A 26,402-nucleotide genomic window follows, 5' to 3' on the forward strand; every position below is an offset into this window, starting at 1 on the left:
TCTCTCTCTCTCTCTCTCTCTCTCTCTCTCTCTCTCTCTCTCTCTTCAAAAAAAAAAAAAAAATATGCAAACGAAAGCTTATCCTAAATGACCGTGCAAGCACAACAACGAGAAGCCAGCCCAACGGGGTCGACAGAGAACGGAATAGAATTTATGGCGGTTTCAGGAGACCAATTCCACCCCACCACTTTCAGGAATTTTAGGAATTTCCGACTGGCAGAGGCGGGAATAGTCCCTTAGAGAGGTGGAGGCTTCGGTCCGTACCTTTGTGGCGTCTCCGTGCTTTGAATACTTGAAGCGAGATTTGAGTTTTCTGGAGAGAAAACTATTGCGCCGGCTTTGTCTGTCCGTCCGCACTTCTTATGTCCTATGTCCGCCCTCAGATCCTAAAAACTACTGAGGCTAGAGGGCTGCAAATTGGTATGTTGATCATCCACCATCCAGTCATCAAACACACCAAATTGCAGCCCTCTAGCCTTAGTAGTTTTTATTTTATTTCAGGTTAAACTCAGCCATAATGGTGCTCCTGGCAACGATATATAGGCCAGGTTACCACCGGGCCATGGTTAAAGTTTCATGGGCAGCGGCTCATACAGCATTATACCGAGACCACCGAAAGATAGAGCCATTTTCGGTGGCCTAGATTGTACGCTGTACAGAAAACTCGATTGCGCCGAAGAAACTTCGGCACATTTTTTACTTGTTTCTCTTTATAAATTGCTGTTAGGAGGTTGTTCAATACTGATAAAAAAAAAATGTAAGGGACGAGTAACAGACTGAAAGTATCCCAGCAATGCTTAATGGCATGGACTGGAAAAGTAGAATTTGGGCCAAAGGCTAAGCCCTGGGACCCACGAGGTCATTCAGCGCTGGAAAGGAAATGGAGAGTAGGAAGGTTTAATAGGAGAAGGTGGACAGCAAGATGGGAGAAAGATAATATGAATGGAAATAATTCTGACGGAATGGAAATGAGGTACAGAGAGCATCCTTTCTCTCTCTCTCTCTCTCTCTCTCTCTCTCTCTCTCTCTCTCTCTCTCTCTCTGTGCCAAAGAGAGCATAGCATCATCCAATATGCATCGGAGAAGCCCTGATTCCGGGAGCTTTGATGGAAAGCATAATTGATAAACTTATGCATGGGAGACTACGAAAAGATATGCTGGAAGTAAATCATGAAACGTGGAACAAAATAAGGAACGTGGAACAAAATAACTTAAGGAACGTGGAACAAAACAAATCATGGAACTTGGAACAAAATAAACTATGGAGCGCGGAACAAAATAAATTAAGGAACGTGGAACAAAATAAAGTAAGGAACGTGGAACAAAATAAATTATGGAACATGGAACAAAACAAAATAAGGAACGTGGAACAAAATAAATTAAGGAACGAGGAACAAAATAAATTATGGAGCGCGGAACAAAATAAATTAAGGAACGCAGAACAAAATAAATTATGGAACGTGGAACAAGATAAATTAAGGAACGTGGAACAAAACAAATCATGGAACGTGGAACAAAGACAGAGACGAAATAGCAAAGCAGTAACGCATGACTGAATGCAAGCAGAGGTGACATGTGATGAGTGCTTTCAGCAAATGATTGTCAGGTTTTGCTTATAAGGAGGGATGAATCTCTCTCTCTCTCTCTCTCTCTCTCTCTCTCTCTCTCTCTCTCTCTCTCTCTCTCTCTCGTCGTGCGTGGAATATTATTGGCTGATAAGTGATCCCGTGTTTTAATTAAATTAGGGGGAATGGAATCAGATGGAGACAGGGCGCCATTAATAATAATAATAATAATAATAATAATAATAATAATAATAATAATAATAATAATAATAATAATAATAATAAGGGGGTCATTCTCAAAGAGAGAGAGAGAGAGAGAGAGAGAGAGAGAGAGAGAGAGAGAGAGAGGGAGTTCATCACTCCTTATAAAGAAAGACCTGACATTCATTTGCTGAAAGCACTCGTCACGTGTCATCTCTGCTTGCATTCAGTCATGCGTTATTGCTTTGCTATTTCGTCTCTGTCTTTGTTCCACGTTCCTTTGATTTATTTTGTTCCACGTTCCTTAATCTATTTTGTTCCACGTTCCCTAACTTATTTTGTTCCAAGTTACTTAATTTATTTTGTTCCACGTTCCATGATTTATCTTGTTCCACGTTCCTTAATTTATTTTGTTCTAAGTTCCTTAATTTATTTTGTTCCAAGTTACTTAATTTATTTAGTTCCAAGTTCCTTAATTTATTTTGTTCCAAGTTACTTAATTTATTTAGTTCCAAGTTCCTTAATTTATTTTGTTCCAAGTTACTTAATTTATTTAGTTTCAAGTTCCTTAATTTATTTTGTTGCACGTTCCATGATTTGTTTTGTTCCACGTTTCTTTACTTGTTTTGTTCCACGTTCCTTAGTTTATTTTGTCCCACGCTCCATAATTCATTTTGTTCCACGTTCAGTAATACACTTTGTTCTACGTTCCATAATTTATCTTGCTCCACGTTCCATAATCTATTTTGTTCCACGTTCTATAATATATTTTGTTCCACGTTCCTTATTTTGTTCCACGTTCCAGAACATATTTTGTTCCACGTTCCATAATATATTTTGTTCCACGTTCCTTATTTTGTTCCACGTTCCATGATTCACTTCCAGCATATCTTTTGGTAGTCTCCTATGAATAAGTTTATCAATTATGCTTTCCATCAATCTCTCGGATTCGAGGCTTCTCTGATACATATTGGATGATGTTATGCTCTCTCTTTGGCACACACACACACACACACACACACACACACACACACACAGAGAGAGAGAGAGAGAGAGAGAGAGAGAGAGAGAGAGAGAGAGAGAGAGAAAATGTTAATTCTATGTCAAAGTCGTTTGTAGATAAACTGCCATAAATTAGGGGAAATCATTGAAGATGAAACAATTCTAAATAAATCGTCTGCTTAAAGTTGTTTTTAAATAAAGAATATCATCACGGTACATTAACTGTAATTATCATATTTATAACGAATGTAATTCAAGTGGAAAATTTGATACAGTCATTAAGCAGTAATTACTTTCCATTCCGGGAACGCCATTACAAAAAAATACAAGTAAAAAATGCGCCGAAGTTCTTCGGCGCAATCGAGTTTTCTGTACAGCCTCTACAGCGTATAATCAAGGCCACCGAAAATAGATCTATCTTTTAGGTGGTCTCGGTATAATGCTGTATGAGCCGCTGCCCATGAAACTTTAACCAATGCCCGGTGGTGGCCTATCCTATGTCGTTGCCAGAAGCACGATTATAGCTAAGTTTAAACTTAAATAAAATAAAAATTATGAGGCTAGAAGGCTGCAATTTGGTATGTTTGATGATTGGAGGGTGGATGATCAACATACCAATTTGCAGCCCTCTATCCTCAGTAGTTTGTAAGATCTGAGGGCGGACAGAAAAAGTGCGGACAGAATAAAGTGCGTACGGACAGACACAGCCGGCACATCAGTTTTCTTTTATAGAAAACTAGAAAGATAGTTTACCGATTTGGCCTCTGGACAAAATGAAGCAGTTTTGTTGATCTGTTTAAATTTTTTTTTATTTTTGTAAATTATGGAGTAAATCAACACTTGAAAACATATTTATTTTGAGTAATGCTAAACTATATACATATATATATGTTTACAGGCAGATGACGAAATGCACCTAGGGACATTCGATCCCCCAGGGGCTAGTACTAAACATGGCGAAATACAATTGACCCTCCAGGGGCAAGTAGTAAACACGTCAAAATACATTTGAGTCCCCAGGGGCTAGTACTAAACACAGCAAAATACATTTGAGACCCCAGGGGCTAGTACTAAACACGGCAAAATGCATTTGACCCCCAGGGGCTAGTACTAAACACAGCGAAATACATTTGACCCCCAGGGGCTAGTACTAAACATGGCGAAATACATTTGACCGCCCAGGGGCTAGTACTAAACACGGAAAAATACATTTGACACCCAAGGGGCTAGTACTAAACATGGCAAAATACATTTGACCCCCCAGGGGCTAGTGCTAAATATGAAACAATACATTTGACCCCCCAGGGGCTAGTACTAAACACGGCAAAATGCATTTGACTCCCAGGGGCTAGCACTAAACACGGCGAAACACTGTAGCTGAGTCACCGTTTCGCGGTGTTTAGTACTAGTCCCTGGGGGGATCAAATATCCCTAAGTGCATTTTGCTATCTGCCTCTAACATATAGACCTATATATAATAGCCCCATCTTTGTAAAATATATTCAGTTCACAGTTATTTCCTGTCAGAACATTAGCAACACTTCTGATTGAAGTATTGCTTGAACAATACGCTACGGTACAAAATTAGTTTTCAGTTAGTATTCAGTTTTCTGCAAAATTCATTGCATACAAAATTAAGATTTGTCTCAGAAAAATGATCGAAGCAAAGTGTTGAGGCAAGCTTAGGAGGGCTTAGAATCAGTTCAGGAAAGCTTAGAGTTAACTTAGGAGAGCTTAGGTCCAGCTTAGGAGACCTTAGAGCTAGCAGCTTAGGAAAGCTTAGACCCCGCTTAGGAGAACTTAGAGCCAGCTAAAGGAGAGCTTAGAGCATCTTAGGAGAGCTTAGGTCTTGCAGCTTAGGAAAACTTAGGTGCAGCTTAGGAGAGCTTATGGCTACCTTAAGAGAGCTTAGGAGCAGCTATAAAAATCTCATCAACACAAGCAACAATCACAGCCATTACGAAAACTGAATAACTTCATCAACCATGATTGTGTAATTGCACCTAATGTCACTTAATTCGCTTTTGATGCGAAATTTAAATAATTATAATCCTGAAGCATCATCTCACCTCTTTGTTTGTACTGTACCTATGTGACCTACGGCCCTAATGTAACCAATCAACAAGGTAAATATAAATTAAGTCTAAAGTCTGCACCACGTGACGTCACCGAGAGAAGCCATTCATTATGCACAAAGGTAGCGAATCTTAATCTGACACGTGTCAAGTCCTGATTGGCTGAATTTCACGCGAGCGATATGATCGGTTAATTGCTATGTATACGTTGCATATAAATAGCTTCATTGCTACTAGGCCGAGCGGAACAGGAGAGGAACGGGAGGGGAAACGAGGTGGAATTTGATCAAAGAACAGTAATGAAACGGCAAGATAAATAATAAATAAGAGGGCGCGATTGGATGAGGTTATGGGAAATGTGAACTTAATGAGCTTTGCAAATATTGGTCTACAGACAAGAGTGATCATTTCGATGGCTTGAGATGTAGAGGAAATATTTGATATTAGACTTGAGCTGAAATAAAATCTATTATTATTATTATTATTATTATTATTATATTATTATTGCTAGCCTTATTTCTCTCCCCACAAGTCAAGACTGATCTAAAATGGAAGACTCAGCATCTGCAAAAGTACAAAACTGAGAAAAATGACAGCCACTCCCTTACCTTACTACTGATTTTGCAGATACTGCAAATGGGACCCCTTAAATAAAGCACCGAAGAATTATTCTGAAACCGCAGTAACTTGTGTATTAGTGTTTCACGAGCCCAATTTTACATATCAATTTCGAAAATTCTGCAGATACTGCAGTTTTCCATTTTAGGGTAGAAGACATACTCGGGAAAAAACATTTGACATTAATCTTGCTGGAGGCAGGCTTAAGTTTTCCCCAGAGATCAAACTGTCTCAGAACAAGAATGAAACGTTTGCGAACAGCCCAACAAGACTGCTGCTCTAGGCTGGCTACAGAGAATGCTTGTCTAGACTCTCTTCTGCTCAGAAAGTTTTCTCAAAGATTTCATCGTTATTCGTGGCGGGATTTCGCAATATGCTTGCTTCAGTGAATCGATTCTTGGGGGAGGGTGGAAAGTAAGATGGGAGAAAGAGAATATGAAAGGAGGTACAGTAAAAGGAACGAATGGGGTTGCAGCTAGGAGCCGAAGGCACGCTTTAAAGAACCTTAAGTAATGCATATTTGGTCTTAAAAAATATCGTAATTTCCTTTATAGTTATGCAACTTATTCTCGCTACATTTTCCCGTGAAACATTCTCTCTCTCTCTCTCTCATTAGCCAGTGTATGTGTAAGTATGAGAGAGAGAGAGAGAGAGAGAGAGAGAGAGAGAGAGAGAGAGAGAGAGAGAGAGAGAGAGAGAATATCAGACCTGATGTGAAGTAGATTTAATGATTCAGAAACGAGCCTTGAAAAATTGGATGTCATTCCCAGATGCCGGAAGCTCTCCTTCCTGCTGCCAAAAGTTGACCCCTGATCCATGTCTGTGTTGCCATGAACAAGGGCCAACGAGTGCCTAAGGAGTTACGAAGGAGATAACAAAGATAACTCCGTAGAGAGAGAGAGAGAGAGAGAGAGAGAGAGAGAGAGAGAGAGAGAGAGAGAGAGAGAGAGAGAGAGAGAGAAGCGTTTAACAGATGCCCCATTTAAGAAAGGACACATCTTAGATAAGACATAAGGAATACTAGTCACCAGTAAGGGAATTAACAAGTATTTAGACAATAACACAGTTGTATCTTAAAAGCCGTATTTTGTTCCACCTCTGAAACAGAGTTGGCCTAAGAAAACGCCCAGTTGCTCCTTTACTTTCAGACTTCTGAACATAACATTTTCTCCAAGTCTTGCCACTTCCATTGTCCCTTTTCAGACAAAACTACAAGCCAGATTTATTTATTCATTCGTTTAATTATCTTTGATTTTCTAATTGTTTTTTTTCTTTCTGTATTTCCAGTTACTTTCTTTCATTTCTTTCAAGTGAACACCGTAATATTCTTTGGAAGCTAGAATTTCAAGGCAGTGGCCCCCCCCTGTGGTGGGCTTGTTCCATATGAATAAGATTCACCTTCTCAATAATAATAATAATAATAATAATAATAATAATAATAATAATAATAATAATAATAATAATAATAATGAACACCATACTGTATTCTTTGGAAGCTTGAATTTCAAATCAGTGGCCCTGTGGTGGGCTTGTTCCATATTGATAAGGTTCATCTTCTGAATAATAATAATAATAATAATAATAATAATAATAATAATAATAATAATAATAATAATAATAATAATAATGAACGCCATATTCTTTGGAAGCTTGAATTTCAAGGCAGTGGCCCCCCTGTCGTGGGCTTGCTCCAGATGAATAGGGTTCATCTTCTGAATAATAATAATAATAATAATAATAATAATAATAATAATAATAATAATAATAATAATAATAATAATTAGTATCTGGAACCCTAGGAGAATGTCTGAACTTTAATGATACTTTCAAATGATGTTGTAATGAACAATGAACAATGAACAAATGTTTGTGGGTTTTGTTCCAAAGACCAACGCGGTGGAAAACGAGAACAGAATGTTACATTTAATTTTGAGTTCCAGTTACACATTGGGTACATTGCTGTCATTTGCATACATATGGAAATATGCACGCCGGGGGGAGAGAGAGAGAGAGAGAGAGAGAGAGAGAGAGAGAGAGAGAGAGAGAGAGAGAGAGAGAGAGAGAGAGAGAGAGCGTGAAAGATTTTATTTTAAAAATACTTCCTTAGAGCCAATAGTACTTCACGTAGTTGAGAGAGAGAGCTTATTTTCTTCCAAAAGTTGGTAGAAGTAGAGAGAGAGAGAGAGAGAGAGAGAGAGAGAGAGAGAGAGAGAGAGAGAGAGAGAGAGAGAGAGAGAGCTTATTTTAATGCAAAAATTGGCAGAGGCAAAGAGAGAGAGAGAGAGAGAGAGAGAGAGAGAGAGAGAGAGAGAGAGAGAGAGAGAGAGAGAGAGAGCTTATTTTATTCCAAAAAGTTGGTAAAAAAAAAGAGAGAGAGAGAGAGAGAAAGAGAGAGAAAGAGAGAGAGAGAGAGAGAGAGAGAGAGAGAGAGAGAGAGAGAGAGAGAGAGAGATGCACAAGACAACCACTTATCAATGTTGTTACCGAGATACACGAATGTGAGCGTACACACAAACCCTTATTCACAAAAACTCGAATCTAAATTTGAACGATTTATCTTCATTTTCAGACTTCGAATTCGTCGAGCAACGACCAAGTGTCGTTGTGAAAGTAAAACAAGTAGGTCTATCCTCCGCAGGTCGTGTACCCTGAAGGCTTGTCTCATTAAGACGTTCTGGAGGACGAAAACTCCTCCTCCGCAAATGGCGGCGCCTCCACTTCGAGTGTTGAATGTCAACACAGTTTTACTAAGTCTTGGCGTTGACGGCAAACAAACAGACTGAAGAAGAAGAAGAAGAAGAAGAAGAAGAAGAAGAAGAAGAAGAAGAAGAAGAAGAAGAAGAAGAAGAAGCCATCTTCGGAGGATGATGAAGCATCCTTTTGGAGATCTCACGAAAGCATACAGATGTTTTTAGTTTACACGCCCTTCGGCGAAGCCCTCTGGCTGTTTTTAAAAGAAACAAATATTTGTAGGAAACTGAACCTTAATCAGACAACAACATAGTCAAATGCCTGTCTTATTTAATTATGCATTGACTTACATCATCTACGTGACGCCTTAAACTTCATGTTACACCTCCATTCAGTACTCCATCTTACCACTCTCATTTTGAACATATTGAAGATTATTCCAATTATTCCCCTTTAACCGTTACATAGGACCGTTTCCCCCTCGAGGAGATATAATTTGCTCACTCCTCCACAAAAGGAAGAGGGGCCTCTTCATTTGAGGTCCTCGGTAAACACTAATAATCCTGTTCGGTATCCTGAGTCAACAATGGCTAACCCTACTCTCTGATGTTTGCGTGGTATCACCATTGGACGAACGGCAACCGGGTTGGAAGATGTATATATCAGTGGTCGATGTTGTGTGATGATTGTTGGAGGAATAATACGCATGTATACATTCCTGTATAAATACATATATACATATAATAGATACATATACATACAGTATATACATAACACACACATATATATATGTACACATTTATGTGTGTGTGTGTCAAAAGTAATACACTCACAATCAAGTGTGGAACAGAAATAAATTTCTGACTCGAGTCGGGATCGAACCCGGGTCTTTCAATTGAAAGGCAAGGGCGCTAACCAACCTGTGACCTACTTTCTCTCTCTCTCTCTCTCTCTCTCTCTCTGCTCTTTCTGTGACCTAATCACTTTGTTAATTCTCCAGTTTTTTATTTCTCTATATAGCTGACTTATCTCTCTCTCTCTCTCTCTCTCTCTCTCTCTCTCTCTCTCTCTCTCTCTCTCTCTCTCTACAAAAGCGACTGCGCGCCATTTTCCACCTCACTTAAATATTAAAACGACTTTAATTTTGTCATCATCATCATCATCATGATTGCTGTCAATCTCTAATCATCAGTAATGGAAAGTCAGCGGATTGGAAAGCAATTAATAATACCCGATGCCCTGTGATAGATGACGTTGCATCATCACTGGTTTTGCATCAATGCACAGACAGTTATCAATTCACTTTGTATGTCGATTCAAATGTAACGCCAGGGATTAATGAATTTGGGCAGTGAGAGAGAGAGAGAGAGAGAGAGAGAGAGAGAGAGAGAGTTAAGTCAGCTATATAAAGGATTAAAAATTGGGGAATTAACAAAATGAGCAGGGCAGAGAGAGAGAGAGAGAGAGAGAGAGAGAGAGAGAAAGTAGTTAAGTCAGCTAAATAAAAAACTGAAAAATTGGAGAACTGAAGTGAGTAGGTCACAGAGAGAGAGAGAGAGAGAGAGAGAGAGAGAGAGAGAGAGAGAGAGAGAGAGAGAGAGAGAGAGAGATGGTTTATAATGCGAATTACTGCAATTCTCTTGAGGAACAGCTATCGTGTACCTAGTCAAAATATTTGTACTCTATCTTTTTTAAACATATGTATAGTATATATTTGGTCCTATAACACCACGTCTGTGTATCGGAAGTGACTCTCTCACTCTCTCTCTCTCTCTCTCTCTCTCTCTCTCTCTCTCTCGGCAAAATCTAAATCCTCAATGAGTTCCGAATGTTACAGACGGTCCAGTGATAATTATAAGATGAAAGGGGTCTTCGTCCATTCTCTCTCTCTCTCTCTCTCTCTCTCTCTCTCTCTCTCTCTCTCTCTCTCTCTCTCTATATATATATATATATATATATATATATATATATATACATATACAGATAGCTAGGAAGATATATGCATAGAAATAACGGCTATGACGCTACAACAACGACCGAAAGTATCGGAGCGCACTCGTACGCAAGAATTCTCGGACAAACAAATCTGTCTCGTCCCATTGGCTCGCTCAAATTGTCCGTATCGCTTTCGACAAACCATTTCCGCCCCGAAGAAAGAAGCAATACGCCCCAATACCCGTTCTTCATCCGGACAAACATCTTACGAAGTCAGAATGCACGCGAACGAACTGACGCGGAAAGATTGATGTGTATGCGCATGCGCGAACGAGGAAGGATTTTTGCCGAGGGAGGAAATCAACAAGAAGTTAGACGATGGTTTTGAGCAGAAAAGTGATTAAATAATTTCTCCAGAATGATTTATTAGCTTTTACAATAAAGTGAATACCGAGAGATAAAAATAAGGCAGAGAGCTTCACGAATTGATAAATAAGGTGAATACTAAATGAGATAAAAATAAAGCTGAGAGCTTCACGGATTGATAAATAAGGCGAATTCTAAATGAGATAAAAATAAAGCTGAGAGCTTCACGAATTGATGAATAAGGTGAATACTAAATGAGATAAAAATAAAGCTGAGAGCTTCACGGATTGATAAATAAGGTGAACACGAAAACGGGTACAAATAAGGCAGAGAGCCTCGCGAATTGTATAGATAATGTGAACACGAAACGAGGTACAAATAAGGCAGAGAGATTTCACAAATTAAGCGAATTAGGAGAATAAGAAAACAGCACTATATATATATATATATATATATATATATATATATATATATATATATATATATATATATATATATATATATATCTTGAGTTCTTTGCCCACGGCGCCGTTTGGAAACCAGCTCAAATGGGTAATTACAGAACCAGAGGGGAATATGAGATAAGAGGAAGAAGGTACTTTGTCATTAACCGTAATGCAGTCCGGGATATTAAGTACATAGTAAATGCGCCGAAGTTTCTTCGGCACAATCGAGTTTTCTGTACAGCGTGTAATCAAAGCCACCTCAAATAGATCTATCCCAAGGTGGTCTCGGTTTAATGCTGTATGAACCGCGGCCCATGAAACTCTCTGCCGGCCGTGGTGGCCTGTTGTTGTTGCCAGAAGCAAAAATAGGGCTAAATTTAACCGTAAATAAAATAAAAACTACTGAGGCTAGGGGGCTGCAAATCGGTTACGTTTGATGTTTGGAGGGCGGATGATCAACATACCAATTTGCAGCCCTCTAGCCTCAGCAGTTTTTAAGATCTGCCTGTACTGTACAAGCAAGCTCGCGTGATGACTGGCAGGAGGTCAACATGATAAGAAATTATTAATTTCGGGAGCGAGTTGGCGAGAAATAAAATATAATGATAAATGGCAGAAGTATATACAAATGTGAAAAGCCACCCCACCACCCCCTCTCTCTCTCTCTCTCTCTCTCTCTCTCTCTGTCTCTCTCTCTCTTATTTAACACAGGCAAATGTACTCAAACATTTTATATATATATATATATATATATATATATATATATATATATATATATATATATATATATATATATATATATATATATACGTACATGCATACACACACACACAAAAATTAAAAGGCAAGACATATAAAGATTAGAAGTCCCAGGTATTAACGTGCAGGCAGAGGCAGCAGGAACGCAGCCAAAGCTGTGTGTAATTCCTTAATAGGAAAAGTTACGAAGCTGGGAAGGAGAGTTACTTCCTGTGGGGGGACATATTCCCGTGCCCCCCTCTCTCTCTCTTTCTCTCTCTCGCTCCCTCTTTCTCTCCCTCAATATCTATCTCTCTCTCTCTCTCTCTCTCTCCCTCTTTCTCTCCCTGAATCTCTCTCTCTGTCTCTCTCTCAATCTTTCTCCCTCAATCCCTCTTTCTCTCTCTCTCTCCCTCTTTCTCTCTCTCTCTCCCTCTTTCTCTCTCTCTCTCCCTCTTTCTCTCCCTCAATCTCTCCCTCCCTCAATCTCTCCCTCAATCTCTCTCTCTCTCGCTCTTTCTCTCCCCCAATCTCTTTCTCTCTCTCTCTCCCTCAATCTCTCTCTCTCTCTTCCTCTCCCTCTCAATCTCTCTCTCTCTCTCCCTCAATCTCTCTCTCTCCCTCTCTCTCTCTCTCTCTCTCTCTCTCTCTCTCTCTCTCTCTCTCTCTCTCTCTCTCTCTCTCTCCATTCCTCCAAATGGGATAATGTCAGTGGAAGTTATGTGAACTACTAATTCACTGTTCGGAATGTTCAAGTAAAGCTGCTGCTCTTGGACTCTGAAGGAGAGAGAGAGAGAGAGAGAGAGAGAGAGAGAGAGAGAGAGAGAGAGAGAGAGAGAGGGGGATCAGGTTTAATTAATACCCAAGAAAGCCTGTGATTTTGGAAAGATTACACACTGAGATTGCAAGGTAAATGATTTAGTAATGAACTTGGAAGTGTGGGTTTATATATATATATATATATATATATATATATATATATATATATATATATATATATATATATATATATATATACAACTGAATCACGAAAATATGGAACGTGATGAATATTATATTAATAAAGACAAAATCCACGAAGGAAAGAGAAACAATGGAGTGTTGCAAGGCCTTCTGACTTCCAGTAAGTAAAGGACTACAAGTCGAAAGGCCTTCTTTATATATATATATATATATATATATATATATATATATATATATATATATATATATGTGTGTGTGTGTGTGTGTGTGTGTGCGCGCGCGCTATGTTTGTGCATGACTCTAAAATAATAATAATAATAATTCATGTGTGAGGACACAGCTCGTGGGGCCATTCTGATTTAATCTTCGGAATCAGATTAAGAGATTAGCCGTGGAAATGTGAGGCTTTTCGGACTTCACAATTTTACCCAAATTCTGTTAGCCGTTTATGAATGCAAAACTAATCCAATATGCGATATTTTCCACGATTTTACCTTCGACGCGGGACTGCCAAAAAGTTTTTTTAATCAAATGTGTTTGAATGTTTTAGTTGAAAGGGGACTTAGGAATGTCATTGTGCAGATTAACTTCGACGCCAGTTTTGTACTCGGTTCATTTTCGTCTAACTTTTTTTTTTTTCTGTATTAAAAATAAATGCTGGAAATGTTTAACTTTCGTAGTACAATATGCAGTTGATTACTTTATCTAATAAGCTTTCAGTTGACCCCATTTCTTTGTCACGCCCAATGCACAGGTCGCCTATGAAAGGGACGAAATGGTCTCGATGTTAAGACTAGTTAGTTACCTTATCTAATACACTTATCTAATACACTTATGGACGAGAGGAGACCACAGTGATTTTAGACACTGCAAGTGAATTCTAAAACATAACGCTGAGACAGAACTGAAAGTTACACGACAGAGGGTCATGGCATAATCCAATGATCATATCATGAGCTTCACTGTAATCTATTGCGCGTGTCGCATCTGGAACGTTACGAAAGCCCAGAAGAGTTCGCTTAATTTGATTCTGATTTGGGTTCAGTCAATGATAATAAGCATTTGGCAAGACCAAAATATCCAGTCACGCCAGCGAAAGTGATAAAAGTTATTATAACACGGATCTAAAGCATTACATCTGGAGCTGCACTGCTCTCAGTTCCTGGATGCAAGTACGTTGAGTCTAAATTTAAAGATAATTTCTAGACTTTTGAAGGTTTTCTGACAAGGATAGGGCCAGCTATTTGTTAAAAAAAAAAAATAAAAATACCAGACAGTCATATAAGCATTCAAGTTCCTCTCAACATTAGGAAAAATGTTTTTCATTCCTTGGCTCCGTCCACACCACAATAAAACATGTTATAAACACGTGTCGGCAACTTCTCACATACATATCACAAACATGTCGAAAACAAGTCAACGACTGTATGTGGACGACAAATCTGTGATAAATGCTGGATTTATTACATGAAGCGCTGGATAGGACTGCTAATTAGTCGCTGACTTGTATTCAACCTGTTTGTGATATGTGTGTGATAAGTTTCTGACATATGCATCTTTATCAGCCAGCAATGATTGGAAAAAGTTACCGACTTGCATTGAACGTGTTTGTGATATGTATGTGATAAGCGTTGGCCTTAAATAAGCAATACTTGGAAAATGTCACTGACTTGTATTCAACCTGTGTATGATATGTATATGACAAGTTTCCAATGGTAAGTCTATGACATATTTTACTGTAATATGGAGACATTTAAGATCCATCAATTTAAAAAGCAGGTAAGCTTTGGCCTTCAACCAGCAATACTAAGAAACAAGAAACACTTTTGGAAAGCATTCAAAAGAGCAAGACCAAAACTATTCCACAGTTTCGCCGAAAATACTTCTGGCCTAATCCTTTTTGAATTCGGGCAAATATAAAAAAAAAAAGGGGGATTTCATTTGCAAGGAAATATCTGCATCAGATATATCTTTTCGGCGGCTGTTTGTCCTCACCCCCAAAGTCAAGAAACTTTGCCTTGTCTCTCTTTTTTTTATTTTTTTTTTATTTTTAGGAGATTCTGTTTTATCTCGCAATCTTTACGTCACATCCCGTGTCAACAACAACAAGAGCTTCTTCTTCTTCTCTTTTCCGTACGAGGATTTAAAAGCCTGGCGTTTCCAGCTTCAGAATTCTCGTTTTTACTGTCATTTCTCTCTCCTTCCTATTGCCTCATTCATTCATATTCATGTGCCGGTTCGTACCCTACTCTCTCTCTCTCTCTCTCTCTCTCTCTCTCTCTCTCTCTCTCTCTCTCTCTCTCTCATTTCGAATGCAAGGCCAGAATGATTGAAAAATGGTTGCGTAGTTTTCAAATACACGATGGCTCCAGCTGGCGAGAGTAACGGTATATTTGTGTCAGATTCATCTCTTAAAATTTATTTGCAAAAGTAAAAAAAAAAAAATATGTATATTTTATTATATAACTGCTATTATTTAAACCCATTTTTTTTAACGCCAACCACTTTTGAGCTCTACATAATATTAATAAATGTTTTAATGCGCAGTTATTATTTAGTAAGTGAATCTTTAATGTTTTGCTTGTTTTCTGATGTAAAAAGTTTTGAGACAAAACATTTTTACTTTAATCTTAAATATCTTTTAAGTTCATTTCCAGTTTATGAAAGACTATATATTATGATATAAAGTACGACTAAATCTGCTGATGTGAATCGATTTCTTGTTAGGGGGAATAACTTGGGATACACACACACACATATATATATATACACACATATATATATATACTGTATATGTACCGAACAGCGACCCCTACCTAAGATTATGCCGAACAGCGACCCCGACTAGAGAAAATGCTGGGAGCAGAAGAAGAGGAAGAAGAAGAAAAATAAAAGTACTCCCATTCTTTGTTTTCCCAACTTCGCAAATGTTCAAGGTTTAATTATATATAATAAATACTCTGTAAGGAACAACACATACCTTCTACCTCCCCTTGTCTCGTTCCTTCGAAGCTTCTCAAAACGGTGCCTGAAATGAAAAAAAAAATATACATACAAAAACACATTCAATTAAGTATCTGTACAAACCTAAGCATTATACAACATTCTAGAACATACAAGAGGGCATTCATGTAAAGACGTTGCATGTAGTTATGTATATAAATGTAGTTCATTGAAAAGAGATTTCTCTTACAGAAAAAGGGGGGAAATCATTTGAAACGCTAATGGTAAAAAATATAATAATGAATATTCACGACACTTGAAGAGTTTAGGGAACCATATACTTATTCTAACAGATGTCTATATGATGAAAATGCGCCGAAGTTTCTTCGGCGCAATCGAGTTTTCTGTAGCCTACAGCCGCTACAGCTTGTAATCAAGGCCACCGAAAATAGATCCGTCTTTCGGTGGTCTCGGTACAATGGAAGACAAAGAGAAAATGAACAGAGGTAGAATTAAAAGGAATGGAAAGGGTCGCAGCTAGTGGCCGAAGGGACGCCGCAAAGAATATTAAGTAGCAGTGCCTACAGTGCACAGCGTGAGGTGTACTGACGGCGCACTACCCTCCCTGCGGAGATTGAAACTTACGATAGCAACGCCCTTAGGTATTAAACTGTAATGTCCACATTCTGTAACAAAAGTCCTAACAATTATCAGCAATAATATTTCGACCGAGCCCCTCCCAGTTCCAGTCGGTTTCAAATTCGTCATGTAGGACATTTCAACTGCACAGTTGCACAGCAACTGAAATGTTTCCGCTCCGCTGTAAGCGAGGGAATCGGTACATGCCAGTAATTTCTCCGAATGTGCAACCTCGATGAATAAGCCTTGTACAGTATATCAAAAGTCATTTGCAATAATGGTAGGAATTTCGATGATAATCTTTTTATTTTGGCTTGTTTTTAGTTTTTGAATCTGGATTTGCCGCTGGTGTTTTGACTAGCGAAAGTAATTTAAATGGTTGGTGCTGATAAAAAAAATATATATATTATATAGATATATAAATATAGATATATATAGATATAAATATAAATATATAAATATATATATATACATACATATATATATATACAAATGTATTCGCAAACATTTATAAAACAATACAGAAAACTTATTCATAAATGATGAAAGTCCTTAACATTCCATAAAGAAGAAGTTTGGACAAAAGTAAACAAAGACTCAAGAACTCTTACATTAAAGACTTTCGTCTTCAAGGAGAGAAACTAAAATAAGAGAAGAAATGTTGTTTCCTAGTTTAAAAAAAAAAGATAACCAACTGCTTTTTTTTTTTTTTTGAGAGAGAGAGAGAGAGAGAGAGAGAGAGAGAGAGAGAGAGAGAGAGAGAGAGAGAGAGAGAGAGAGAGAGAGAGTGGGAATGTTGCTTTAAGAATATCACTTTCAGTTAAGAATATTTCTGCTTTCAGTTAAGAATGTTGTTTTCAGTTAAGAATATGTGCGTTCAGTGAAGAATATTATTCTCAGTTAAGAATATTTGCGCTTTCCGTTAAGAATATTGCTTTCAGTTAAGAATGTCTGCCTACAGTTAAGAATGTCTGCTTGCAGTTAAGAATATTTGCTTTCAATGAAGAATATTGTTTCAGTTAGGAATATTGCTTTCAGTTAAGAATATTGCTTTTAGTTAAGACTATTTGTGCTTTCAGTTAAGAACACTGCTTTCAGTTAAGAATATATGTGATTTCAGCTAAGAATATTTGCTTGCAGTTAAGAATATTTGCTTGCAGTTAAGAATATCTGCTTTCAATTAAGAATATTGCTTTCAGCTACGAATATTTGTGCTTTCAGTTAAGAATATTGCTTTCAGTTAAGAATATCTGCTTGCAGTTAAGAATATCTGCTTGCAGTTAAGAATATTGCTTTCAGTTACGAATATCTGCTTCCAATGAAGAGTACTGCTTTCAGTCAACAATATTACTTTCAGTTAAGAATACTGCTTTCAGTTAAGAATAACTGTGCTTTCATTTAAGAATATTGCTTTCAGTTTCCTGACCTTCCCCTTTCGTCTCATGTCAATCAAATAGAATCAGTCTTGTCTCGTCTTTCGGTCAATATATTCTTGGGACGTTAGTTTCAACTCAGTCACTCTCGAATTAGACACGGATTTTCCTTCCCCCTTGGTGGGGGGGGGGGGCGGCTTCTTTCGAGTTGTGGATTTGTCAAAATGATTTTCAGATCGCGTTTGGGTTGCTTGTAGACGAGTTGAGTTTTTATGAGTGTGTATATACTGTATATATTTATATATATTTATATATATATATTGCTCTCAAAAACTGCCTTGTATATATCGTTCAAGCATTATTAAAATTACACCTGAATTATTGTCACCATTCATATGACAAAGCTAAGAGATAAATATATGATATGACCTGACCTCCTTGTCAAAAAATGGTGGTTCCTTTCTTTGAGAAACAATAACAAACAAGGAGAAAATGCTCCAAAGTTTCTGTATGAGCCGCGGCCCATGGAACTTTCAGCCACGGCCCAGTGGTGGCCAGTCCTGTAGCGTTGCCAAACGCACGAATATGGCTAACTTCAACATTAAATAAAATAAAAACTACTGAGGTTAGAGGGCTGCAATTTGGTATGTTTGATGATTGGAGGGTGGATGATCAACATACCAATTTGCAGGCCCCTAGCCTCAGTAGTTATTAAGATTTGGGGATGACAGAAAAAGTGCAGACAGAAAAAGTGCAGACAGAGAAAGTGCCTATAAAAATAGGATATGAAAAGTGGCTCCCTTCTTTAGGAAACTATATCATAAAAGTGGATATAGAAAGTTTCTATAAAAACTGGCTATAAAAACCATGGCCTATATAGTCTTAATTTGGCTCGGATCCATAAATGATTAATTATAATGTGGCCGAGGGCCATGTTATTATTAATTATTTATGGATGCGAATCAAATTATAAATATTTGTATATATATATAATATATATAAATATAAATATATATATTATATATATGTGTATATATATATATATATATATATATATATATATATATATATATATATATATATATATATATATATATATATATATATATACAACAGTTCAAGCCAAAGTTAAAGTAATTATTCTACAAAAAAATATAAGATAAAATTAACATAAAAGCTGTAAATTTCTATTAAAAAAACCATATTAAAACTCCGCAAGTTTAAGAAAATGAAACTACCTTTCAATACAACGCAAGAGGGAAGAACGGCCTGAAGAAACGTCAATGCCCAGACGACACCTTAAGCGAGAGAGAGAGAGAGAGAGAGAGAGAGAGAGAGAGAGAAACCGCAGAAGTGGTACTATTCAAATTAGGGGACAGGTGCTTTATATATAATGACTCAAGGGTAGTTAAAAAAGGCAGTTTGAGATGTAGCACTGAGAATCGAAAAAGTGTTTTCTCAACATGAATTTCACATTTAGTAGCATGTGTTCTAATGCTAGAAAGTTCTGGGTTGGATAGACGGGAACCTGTACGATACCTGAGTCCTAAGTGGCTGTAATAGCGGACTTGCAACAGTCTTTTACTGGAACCAACGTAAGTACCGAGACATCTTGGACATTCGAATTTATAGATAATGCTGTACCGCATAAAATCCTGTAACTTATCCTTACAGGAGAAAAAATTTCCAACCTTTTTTGGATTCATGGGAATCAAATTTAATTTTAACAAATATTTCTCTTTCAATGATACTTTTTATTTTTGAGCGTAATTTATCCGAGTGAGTAAAGGGAATAACAGCATACGTGTTCAATTTACTGTCAGTAGAATAATTGCTATTTTAACGTTAGTTTGAACTGCTGTTTATAATTTATTGCAGACGGATGATGTGCAAAGGATTGCACGAAAAGTTTCTTAATAATCTTGAAGACTTCTTGTCTTATATATATATATATATATATATATATATATATATATATATATTTATATGTATATATATATATATATATATATATATATATATATATATATATATAGATATTATATTATATATATATATATATATATATATATATATATATATATATATATATATATATATATATATATATACTATAGATAATGGTTGAAAGGGACCCATAGTACAGCTGCTCTCTCTCTCTCTCTCTCTCTCTCTCTCTCTCTCTCTCTCTCTCTCTCTCTCTCTCTCTCTCTCTCTCTCTCTCTATATATATATATATATATGTATATATATAAATAAAAAATATACATAAATATATACATATATATTTTAAAGCTTCACATCAATTGCCCATCGACCTACTTTCCGATCGCCCCAAAACGTTGCATATCCGAACTGAGCAATAATTCGACACATTCGAGTTCGCCTTAATTCGACGGCGGGCAGAATTTGCATCCATTAGCTCTCTCTCTCTCTCTCTCTCTCTCTCTCTCTCTCTCTCTCTCTCTCTCTCTCTCTCGGTCTGAAATATCGGAAAACGTCAGTAGAGGAGTCATATAAATATGCTGGAAATATTAGGAGACATTTATAGGAAATTCAATTTGTAATATTTTTCGTTCCTTGTTTGGCCAAGTGTCGAATATGCATTTTTACTTTAATGAAATTTGGTCTGAAATATTTTGACCCTTTTTTGGCAGTGTCGAATATGCATTTTTACTCTGTTTTTTACTCTATTTTGGCAATCTAATATGCATTTTCATTCTGTTTTTGACCCTATTTTGGCAGTCTAATATGCATTTTTATTCTGTTTTTAGACCCTATTTTGGCAGTGTCGAATATGCATTTTTATTCTGTTTTTTACCCTATTTTGGCAGTGTCGAGTATGCATTTTTATTGTGTTTTTTTTTTTTACCCTATTTTGGCAGTGTCGATTATACATTTTTACTCTGTTTTTAGACCCTATTTTGGCAGTCTAATATGCATTCCCATTCTGTTTTTAGACCCTATTTTGGCAGAGTCGAATATGCATTTTTATTCTGTTTTTTTATCCTAATTTGGGATTCTAATATGCCTTTTTACTCTGTTTTTGACCCGTTTCTGGCTGATCTAGGAACAATACTGCCTTAAAATGGAAGACTACAGTATCTGCAAAAATACAAAACTGAGAAAAATGGTAGATACTGCAGTCTTTCCTTGCCTAACTACTGATTTTGCAGATACTGCAAATGGGACCGCCCTAACCCTAAATAAAGCACTGAAGAATCATTCTGAAACTACAGTAACTTGTGTATTAGTGTTTCAAATGGAAGACTCAGTATCTGCAAAAATACAAAACTGAGAAAAATGGTAGATACTGCAGTCTTTCCTTGCCTAACTACTGATTTTGCAGATACTGCAAATGGGACCGCCCTAACCCTAAATAAAGCACTGAAGAATCATTCTGAAACTACAGTAACTTGTGTATTAGTGTTTCAAATGGAAGACTCAGTATCTGCAAAAATACAAAACTGAGAAAAATGGTAGATACTGCAGTCTTTCCTTGCCTAACTACTGATTTTGCAGATACTGCAAATGGGACCCCCTAAATAAAACATTGAGGAACCATTCTGAAACTGCAGTAACATGTGTATTAGTGGTTCACGAGCCCAACAGGTGGCATATCTCAATATCGAAAATTTTGCAGACACTGCAGTTTTCCATTTTAGGGGAGAATAGTCCATGCTGACGTAACGTCAGCTAAATCGAACACAATTGATGGTTGGACCTCTTCATATATTACCGAAACAACCACACCAAAGAACCTATAGATGTTAAACAACCTGGGTTTATATAGATGACTGGGAAGAAGCAGAAAGGTAATTAAATTAGAATGAAGTTAATTCTACCCTCTACGTAGATAGGACATAATATATTTAGCACTGAGGGTCAAAAATAAGTTAGATTATTATTATTATTATTATTATTATTATTATTATTATTATTATTATTATTATTATTATTATATTTCTCTCTCTCTCTCTCTCATTTTGTCTTCTTTAAAATCGTGATATTAAAGGGACACTGAAAGTGGTTTGATTTGACGGAAATTAAAAACTAATTAAAAGTCCTCTCTCTCTCTCTCTTTCTCTCTCTCTCTTTCTCTCTCTCTCTTTCTCTCTCTCTCTCCATTTTCCTCGGCTGTCTACGGCGTTAATAACGAGAATGATAAATAATGAGAGCTGAAATAACAACAGGGTGTGATCGTGAGAGAGCCTTTATCCAAGGGGGGGGGGGGTTGGGTCTGGTTCTCTCCATATTTAAGCGGCCAGTCACGTTTCCTACGACCATAAGCGACCACGAAAAACAATCTTATTGTGGCGATGGAATATCGTATATAAGAGAGAGAGAGAGAGAGAGAGAGAGAGAGAGAGAGAGAGAGAGAGAGAGAGAGAGAGAGAGAGCTGATTTTATTCCAAAAAGCTGGCAGAAGTAACAGAGAGAGAGAGAGAGAGAGAGAGAGAGAGAGAGAGAGAGAGAGAGAGAGAGAGAGAGAGAGAGAGAGCTGATTTTATTCCAAAAAGCTGGCAGAAGTAAAAGCTGAGAGAGAGAGAGAGAGAGAGAGAGAGAGAGAGAGAGAGAGAGAGAGAGAGAGAGAGAGCTAATTTTATACCAAAGAGCTGGTAGCAGTAAGAGAGAGAGAGCGAGAGCGAGAGAGAGAGAGAGAGAGAGAGCGAGAGCGAGAGAGAGAGAGAGAGAGAGAGAGAGAGAGAGAGAGAGAGCTTACTTTAGTGCAAAAAATTGGCAGAGGCAAGAGAGAGAGAGAGAGAGAGAGAGAGAGAGAGAGAGAGAGAGAGAGAGAGAGAGAGAGAGAGAGAGTAAAAATAATAATAACAATAGTATTAAAAACGGAACATTCAGACGCTCTAAAAATTCCACGACAATTCCCCATAATAATAATAATAATAATAATAATAATAATAATAATAATAATAATAATAATAATAATAACATAAAAGCAGGAACGCCCACACGGCCCCGAAATTCCAGCATTTCACAGAATTCAACGCTCGCATTACAATGTCGCTGTTCATCATAATTCAATTCCCAACACCACCGCTTCATTTTTTTTTATTCTCCTTCTTCTTCTTCTCCCACGCGAATTGTATTTCGTATTTTGGGAATCCTCACAATTCTCCCTCGCCGGGAAAAAATATCAGGTTGGTTTTCGAAGAAAGGAGAACGTTTGGTATCCTAAACATTGCTATGACAAACGTTTAATATTATTATTATTATTATTATTATTATTATTATTATTATTATTATTATTATTATTATTATTATTATTCACAAGATGAACGCTATTCATTTGGAAGAAGCCCACCACAGTGGCCAATGGCTTGAAATTCAAGCTTCCAAACCTTTTGAAAATCCAAACCTTTTGGAAATCCCGGTCTTTTGGAAATCCAGTCCTTCCGAAAATCCTGATTTGATAAAATCCCAACCTTTTGAAAATCTCAACCTTTTGAAAATCCAGTCCTAATGATCCTGACTTGATAAAATCCAAGCCTTTTGAAAATCTCAACCTTTGGAAAAACTCAACCTTTTGAAAGTCTCAACCTTTTGAAAATCTCGACCTTTTGAAAATTTCAATATTTTGGAAATCCAGCCCTTTTGAAAATCCTGACCTGACAAAATCCCAATCTTTAGAAAATCCCAACCTTTTGGAAATCCAGTCCTTTTGAAAATCCTGAATACAAAATCCTAACCTTTTGAAAATCCTGAATAAAAAATCCCAACCTTTTGAAAATCCCACCCTTTTGAAAACCTCAACCTTTTGAAAATCCAAACCTTTTGAAAATCTCAACCTTTTAAATATCTTAACCTTTTGAAAACCCCGACCTTCTGAAAATCCCAACCTTTTGAAAACCCCGACATTTTGAAAAAAAATCCTGACCTTTTTACCAATAAAAAAAATATAGAAATCATAAAAGGACAGATGCCACGTAGGAACGTTCAATACGTTTGCTAAACGAACATTAGGAAAGAGCCGTTAACAGATAAAATTCCAGGAATTCCAGAAGTTCCAGAAATCCAGTCGAGGCTGTTCTTAACTTCCCATCAGAGATGACGAAAACAAAAGAAGAGATATTCGACTGGTCTCGTATGTCAGGGGTTAGACGACCCAGGAAACAGTAATTATAAGAAATAAAATTTCGTGGTGACTTCGCACAATGGGGTTGATTAAAATTCCTGGCGAATTGATGGCAGGACTTTGTTATAAATGAAGGATCTATAAAGACGATAATAAGGAACGTAAGGGACCCGATTTTACTGAGAACGTAGGAGTCCTTTCAAAGGCGACGATGCTATCTGCCCATTCGTGTGATAAAAGTATTCGTTTTTGATTAAGTGAAAAGTATAAAAAGGGGCGTAATTATGTCATTTATGCTGCATAAAAATATCTGGGAACATTCTTCTTGATAACTAAAGTGTCTTAAAGAGTTTAAATAGGATGGAATGGGATGAATTGTAACATTGTATCTAGGGAGAATGTCTTCAGAAAAATTGTCAGTATTCAATGTTATTAGTTTTCTAATGTGTTCATTAACTATTACTTACCTAACCTGCTTCTGGGTAAGTGAGGAGGTTAATGGGGAGGTAAGGGGAGGTTCTTTATCGTGGTCACTATATATATATATATATATATATATATATATATATATATATATATATATATATATATATATATATATGTTATTGTCATAATCATAGAGTCCTTATATAATTCCTTTTCGTGCCGTCGTTACTGATATGACGCGGGGTAAAGTTCGAAAGTTCTGATATGACGCGGGGTAAAGTTCGAAAGTTCGCAAGTTCAAAAGTTCGAAAATTCGAAAGTTCAAAAATACGAAAATTCAAAAATTCGAAAGTTCTAAAGCTCAAAAGTTCAAAAATTCTAAAATTCAGAAGTTCGAAAGTTCAAAAATTCTAAAGTTCAAAAGTTCGAAAGTTCGAAAGTTCAAACGTTCGAAAGTTCAAAAGTTCGAAAGTTCAAAAGTTCGAAAGTTCAAAAGTTCGAACGTTTGAATGCTTGAACGTTCGAAAGTTAGAAGGTTCAAAAGTCTGAAAATTCATAAGTTCAGAAACCCTAAGTCCAAGAGTTCAAAAGCCTCAAAAGTCCAAAAGTTCTCAAGTCCAAAAGTTCAAAAGTTCAAAAGTTCAAAAGCCCAAACATTCAAAAGTTCAAACTCTCTCTCTCTCTCTCTCTCTCTCTCTCTCTCTCTCTCTCTCTCTCTCTCTCTCTCTCTCTCTCTAAACATTATTTTTAAAGTATGTCATTTTAACATCGTTATTTTTTGTCTCATTTCTCCTATAAATTTAAAACGGGGTCAAAATTGGCAAAAAAAACCTTTTATTAGTAACACAAATCAATCAGTTTGTTGTTCTAATTCAATGGTTAATTTGGCGATTAAACAACTTTCGCGGAATGACGAAACAACACCTGACCGACGAACAACTAAACGACAGGACAACAGAGCGACAAACATCCAGGCGACATTTATCACATCATTATTGTTTTTACTCATTTATTCATTTTACCATTTTATCACTGCAAATATCTAACTGACACTCGGGAGCAAGAGCCCGTGCTGGCACAAAAAAACAACCGCCACCAACCAACAGGTGAACTGCCTAACTTCCGGATAATGACCAAAATATTATATAAATACGATAAAAGTTAGTTTCTTTAATTTAAAACAATTTGATCAACAAACCGCAAATATACTTCATAAAAAGGACCTTTCTTTTTTTTTAAACCGTTTAAGCTTACCTTAGATAAATTGATATTGTGGAAACAGGTCCTTTAATCATCCTTTATGTCTCGATAAAGGGTTCTTGTACCGTGCACCTCTGGTTTACCAATGTTTTCAATTGTTTTAATTCTCTTGGTTTATGGAAAACTAACAACGTTCGAAGGCACTTGTAACATATGCTATCTTCATATTGCATTCAGCTGGATTTCCTTTACGAATTGAAATGCATGTTGCTGTTGGTATTCTGCTGAATTTCCTTTACGAATTGAAATGCGTGTTGCTGTTGGTATTCCAGGTAATTTTAAAATGTTATTCATGTGATAAAAGTTCCAATATTCAATGGTCGTTTTTGAAATGGCGCAACAAATCACACTGCAGCCTCTTCTGTCAATAAACAGACAATAAACAGGTTTCGTTTAAATGCAGTCTTGTATCCCAAAGGCTCCTGTCAAGGTGACAGCTGTTTTCGTTAAATTTATAAACACTAGATTTGATTCTGAATGGGAGTGATTGACATCCGCGTATTCTTCAAAGCAGCACTTCACTTTCCGGTTACAAAAGCACTACTGCTAGGCTGGTTGTGTGGTCCCCCTCTCTCTCTCTCTCTCTCTCTCTCTCTCTCTCTCTCTCTCTCTCTCTGCCTTTGAAGGCCGCTGCGTCAACGTATAGTATAGTTGTCCCCCAATTTTCCTTTCGGACTAATGACCGTAGCACCTTTCTGCTCTGACCTTAATAACCAAAGAACGGGAAATATATTAAACATATTCCGCAACAATCCTTTTCAAAATTGGAGATGTTGTTCTTCTAATTTGGCTTACGGCCAAATTAGAAAAACAACATCTGGTTGTGATAATACGAAACAACACAGAATAGAAGAGAACATAGAATACAGAATTTAGACCAAAGGCCAAGCACTGGGGCCTACGAGGTTTGAATGGTGTAACAGGAGGAAAACCTCAAAGCAGTTGCACTATGAATCAATTGTTAGAGAGGGTGGACAGTAAGATGGAAGAGAGAGAACATGAATGGAGGTATAGTAAGAGGAGTTAAAGATTTTACTGCAAAGGCCCGTAAGTAATGCCTACAGTGCATC

At 36.9% G+C, this 26,402-nt stretch overlaps 1 long non-coding RNA gene across 1 annotated transcript in view; it reads right to left on the reverse strand.

Annotated features, from left to right (window-relative positions):
* The window catches only part of LOC136848268 (uncharacterized), a 52,845-nt gene extending 26,968 nt beyond the window's left edge, over nucleotides 1-25,877 (reverse strand). The window contains exons 1-2 of the long non-coding RNA XR_010855991.1: nucleotides 25,327-25,877; nucleotides 15,581-15,628 (exon numbers count right to left, since the gene is read on the reverse strand). This is a non-coding gene — a long non-coding RNA (uncharacterized lncRNA). The remainder of the gene's footprint in view (nucleotides 1-15,580; nucleotides 15,629-25,326) is intronic.
* Between the last annotated feature and the right edge of the window lie 525 nt (nucleotides 25,878-26,402).

This window comes from Macrobrachium rosenbergii, chromosome 18 (genome assembly GCF_040412425.1).
Source record: "Macrobrachium rosenbergii isolate ZJJX-2024 chromosome 18, ASM4041242v1, whole genome shotgun sequence".
NCBI lineage: Eukaryota > Metazoa > Arthropoda > Malacostraca > Decapoda > Palaemonidae > Macrobrachium > Macrobrachium rosenbergii.